General features: G+C 46.9%; 1 protein-coding gene across 1 annotated transcript in view; it reads left to right on the forward strand.

Annotated features, from left to right (window-relative positions):
- LOC115569843 (5'-AMP-activated protein kinase subunit gamma-2-like) overlaps positions 1-5,292 on the forward strand; it is a 13,524-nt gene that overhangs the window by 1,392 nt on the left and 6,840 nt on the right. The window lies entirely within an intron of this gene.

Raw genomic sequence — 5,292 nt, forward strand, 5'->3', positions numbered from 1 at the left:
AATCAGAACGTGAGAACAGCGTAATGACACCCAGGTGAGCAGGCGGGTCTCATCCGGTACCGACCCGAACAACAAGATCATGAAGCAGAAAGTCCTCCATCTTTACTCCTCTGTACCTCCTCCTCTCACTCAGACACTGAAAAACCAATAAAGAACCCGATTAGAACACTTTTAGAACACGTTCCGTTCAAGTTTAACATGAGGTCCATTTTATTCTGTAGAACCCTTTTAGGACCGCTTCATTCTGTTGAGCTGGAGGCCTCAGAACCTGCTGTAGAACAGCTGCAGGTACCACTCACAGGTCCATTTAGATCTGGACTGATTCTTCACAGAACCCCTCCAGAAACCCAGAGACAGATCAAGTTCAGTCTCTCCGGCTGTACGCAAACCAAATGTTCTGGTTCAGAAAGATCCGGTCTATTGACGTTTTTATGAAAACATTTTGTTTGTTTGTCAAAAGTTTGTTAGTGTCAACGAGTCACCGCGAGTTTTTATTCAGTTTGGTCACAAAAACAACTTGTTTAGAGAAAAGTTTTTCATTTGGAGTAACAATAACCACATTCAGTGAACCCGACCCGACCCGACCCGACCCGACGCTCTCAGGTGCTCTATAGTAACGTCACCTGACTTCCTCCTTTGCTCCCGTTGGCTGAGAGGGTTCAGGTGTGGATCATCTGGTTTTACGTCCTGATGAACTCTTTCAAATGATATTTTACAGCATCATTACAAATATTAGCAATAAACAACAAATAAACAACACGAGATAAATTCAGTTTGATACAGATTTCTGAGCAGAGTGAACCCTCCTCCCAAACAAGTCAATAAAGGATCTTTGGCGGTGTTATCGGTTTAGTCCAGTTTCACAAACGAACCCTCGTTCCTCTGGTACCGGTCAGCTGATCGTCCTCATCACACGGGGGAGGAGTCTGGAGGTGACTCTAGAGGCTAATGCTAAGCTAACTGCAGGGTAACGCTAAGCTAGCTGTGTCGTCTTTGACAGTTGTTGTTTTTTTTCCAGACACGTGTGAGATGATTGACATTGAGCAGCTTCTTGTTCTGCCTGAATCCACGTGAAGTGTTTCTGTTCACGGTCACTTTAACTTCGCTGACCTCTGAAATGCTGTAAAACCAAAACTATGAGCTAAAAGAGGCTAAAAGTCTGCGTGCAGCAGAAGCAGCAGGCTGCGGTTTGTCGCTGCAGCTCATAAAACGTGTTGTTTTTCTTCGATGTAACGCGGCCCGCCGTGAGAATACTTTGCACCCAGCCGGTCCTGTGCTTTGTTAGGAATAAGTGATGCATTCAGGGACCTCAGTAATTATGTTGGGTGGCGGAGATGACGAGTAAGGGAGCCGAGGGACGACGGGATTCTTGGCGGAGACGAAGTGTCAACCTCCGTTTAGCAGCTCCGACACAATATGTATCTGTGCGCCCGGTTTCCCTCCGTCGGCCTGTTCTGGTTAAATTCCTCTCCTCCGTCTCCTGTTTATCTTCCCCTCTTCTCTCCGCCTCTCCCCACACACAGAGGACAATTAGGCTAATTGAACTTAATTGAACACATCATTAGCGACATTCCACAATCCACTTTCATCTCCCTCTGTGCTGCTCTCTGTAACCTCGGTCTACCCTTCGCTGCCCTGGCAGACAGAATAAACCGGTCATTGTTGGATCTATTCTGGTGGCCGGGTCTGTCTGGGGACTCAAACTAGCGACCCTGCAACAAACTCGGGGCCGGTTCACTGACTTCTGACAACTGAGAGGAAGCAGTGAATGTGTGCAGCTGATACAAAGACACAAACCTCCGTCTGATAGGAAAATAAACTATAATTAGCACGTTTCCTCTTTTCTTCCTTTTCATCTTTGTCTTCTTGGCTTTGAGTCACATTTCTTCTCTTCCTCCGGTCCGATCTTCTCTCCGCTGCAGACTCTCTCCTCGCCGTCTGTCGCTGCTGTTTCTGTGACGTGGCCTTAGCGTGTTTATAGCGTGTTAACGGCCGTGTCCGTGCAGTCGCCGGGCCGTCGGAGCCCCCGGAGGCTCGTTTTAGCCGCCGTCGTCCCACCACATCGTTTGGCTCTGCTTTGATGTGTGACCGGCCGCCAAAGATGCTCTATGTCTGCACAGATGAATCACTCCATAGTAAACAACTACAGACTGAGTCCAGACCGCCGAGCGCTGACACACAAACCTGAACACACTGATTCAGGTCAAAGGTCACGATGTCCTGACTGTTGGACTGAAGCTAACGTGAGCAGCTGTTTGAAACATGAAACAACATTTTTGGTGTTTTTAAAGATTCCTGTCAGAGTTTGATGCTAAAACTTGAGATTTAACAGAAACTTAAAACTGTTATTAATTACTTATTTCTCATTTAGTCGTTTACACGTGCTAATGTTAGCATCTGTAGAGGTTGTCGGGGACATTAAACGTCCTCACAGCGAACACGGAGACTCATCTACTCACTAGTCCGTCTTTACAGGCCACTTTAGTTACACACTGTTCTAACTCTGACTTTACAACTTGTACATTGATCAGTTTATAGAAAACCTGGATAGTAATTGTGCAGTAAGACTCTTAGTGGTGGAGACGTTTCAGTCATGTGACCGTGATGTCGTCTGTTTGTAGCCTAGCATTAGCTTCTTACTGCTACACAGTTAATTTAGCTTCACACATCACAGAGTGGAGTTCATCTGTGGAGATTATCTGGATCAACAGAACCTGGACGGATCAGAACCTTCAGGATATTGTCTGCCAGGGCGATGCTAACTTCAGCTAGCTACAAAAACACATCATCCCTGCAGGACGTTATTGTTTATCTGCAGATACGTAGTAGTTTTAAAAGTAGTTTTATTTTGTCCGACTGTGAGTCAGAGTTTTGTCCGTCTGACTTCAGGGTTTTGAGATGAGTGATTTTTGTGGTGCGGTGAAAAAAGTTCAGAGTGAGACATCTGTGTGCCGTGTCGTCCCTGTGGGAGGAATCAGGGAGGACAGGAAGGCAGCGAGCGGCGGCTTCGCTAAATACAGACGAGTTCAAACAGAGGGGGAGGATCGGTGGGAAAGAGACACAGAGGAGGAGAAGAGAGAGAATTAGAGAGCATCTCAACATGAACTGTCCCTGAATGACTCCTGCAGCTCGGCTCTGCTCAAACCACATCCCAGAACCCAACTGGTTCTGCTGGGAGACTCCCAGTGAGAGAGAGCATCTGTGTGAACGTGACGCAGCAGAGCGGCAGCAGGAAACGGGTCGTCGTACATTAATCAGCGCTTCATCTTCGTTATCAGGTGAAGTTTCACCATCGACAAACATTCAGCTGAAGCAGCTGACAGTTGATTTAAACAGAGAAACAACCAAAAAACATCCTCATCACAACTCTGCACAATCAGCTGTTAGCACTTCCTGTTAGCACTTCCTGTTAGCAGTGGACCTGCAGATGTTCAGATGACCGTCACTGGGTCACTGTGGTTCTGAAGGTTCTTGAACTCGTCATCGTCTCTCATGTTGTAGAAACAACCAGAGAAAAGATCAGAATCTGTTTCTCAACTTTATTTCACAGTTTCGGCTTTTAAAACGATCATTTTTCAGAGTTTATGTGACGTGTTGTTCTGTTGGTGTCGCTCGCCACCAAATCAAATAGTTCTGATTGTTGGTGCTGACCCGTCAGAGGAGTTAGTCCTGCTGTGAGTCAACAGTCTGCAGCTCTCCGTGTGGTCGAGTGCAGCTCGTCGCTGGAGTTTTTAAAGACGTTATTTACGGCGTCTCCAGACGTTAGCATGCTAACACTTTAGCTTTGCAGCTACAGAGAAGATGTAAGAGTAAATCGTGGTCACACAGCGACAGACGGCCTGCAGGAAGGTCAGAACTCTCGGACCTCGTCTGTATCCGCCAAACTCCTCAGACATGAACGGTTCTGACGTGATCTCTCGTGTGTGAAACCCGAACGGAGCGGCGGCTCGGCCTCTCTGAGTGTTTTGGTGTTTTGCGAGGGAACATTTGACGGCGATGTTGGACCGATAATCTGCTCTCATTATAAACAAACTGTCCTGGGAACAGCAGAGAGGCTGGAAGTTCTGATCCAATTCAGCTCAAAACGTTGTTGTCCCGAGAGAGAGTTCTGGTGTGTAGAGAGTTCTGGTGTGTAGAGAGAGTTCTGGTGTGTAGAGAGTTCTGGGTGTGTAGAGAGAGTTCTGGTTTTGTAGAGGAGTTCTTGGTGTGGTTGTAGAGAGTTCTGGTGTGTAGTGTAGAGTTCTGGTGTGTAGAGAGAGTTCTGGTGTGTAGTGTCGCCGTTCTGGTGTGTAGTGTAGAGTTCTGGTGGGTAGAGAGTTCTGGTGTGTCGAGAGAGTTCTGGTGTTGTAGAGAGTTTCTGGGTAGTGTAGAGAGTTCTGGTTCTGTGTGTGTAGCAGAGATGTTCTGGTGTGTAGAGAGTTCTTGGTGTGTAGAGAGTTCTGGTTGTGTAGTGTAGAGTTCTCGGTGTGTGCTAGAGAGAGTTCTGGTGTGTAGCGAGTTCTGGTGTTGTGTAGAGAGTTCTGGTGTAGAGAGAGTTCTGTAGTGTAGAGAGTTATGGTGGTGTAGTGTAGAGTTATGGTGTGTAGAGGTTCTGGTGTTGTGGTAGGAGAGTTCTGGTGTGTAGATAGAGTTCGGTTGTGTGAGAAGTTATGGTGTAGAGAGTTCTGGTTGTGTACGTAGAGAGAGTTTCTGTGTTGTTAGAGGAGTCTGGTGCGGTGGTGTAGAGAGTTCTGGTGTGTAGAGAGAGTTCTGGTGTGTAGAGAGTTCTGGTGTGTAGAGAGTTCTGGTGTGTAGAGAGAGTTCTGGTGTGTAGAGAGTTCTGGTGTGTAGAGAGTTCTGGTGTAGAGAGAGTTCTGGTGTGTAGAGAGAGTTCTGGTGTGTAGAGAGAGTTCTGGTGTGTAGAGAGTTCTGGTGTGTAGTGTAGAGTTCTGGTGTGTAGAGAGTTCTGGTGTGTAGAGAGAGTTCTGGTGTGTAGAGAGTTCTGGTGTGTAGAGAGTTCTGGTGTGTAGAGAGTTCTGGTGTGTAGAGAGTTCTGGTGTGTAGAGAGAGTTCTGGTGTGTAGAGAGAGTTCTGGTGTGTAGAGAGAGTTCTGGTGTGTAGAGAGTTCTGGTGTGTAGTGTAGAGTTCTGGTGTGTAGAGAGAGTTCTGGTGTGTAGAGAGTTCTGGTGTGTAGAGAGAGTTCTGGTGTGTAGTGTAGAGTTCTGGTGTGTAGTGTAGAGTTCTGGTGTGTAGAGAGTTCTGGTGTGTAGAGAGAGTTCTGGTGTGTAGTGTAGAGTTCTGGTGTGTAGTGTA

This window comes from Sparus aurata, chromosome 19 (genome assembly GCF_900880675.1).
Source record: "Sparus aurata chromosome 19, fSpaAur1.1, whole genome shotgun sequence".
NCBI classification, from domain to species: domain Eukaryota; kingdom Metazoa; phylum Chordata; class Actinopteri; order Spariformes; family Sparidae; genus Sparus; species Sparus aurata.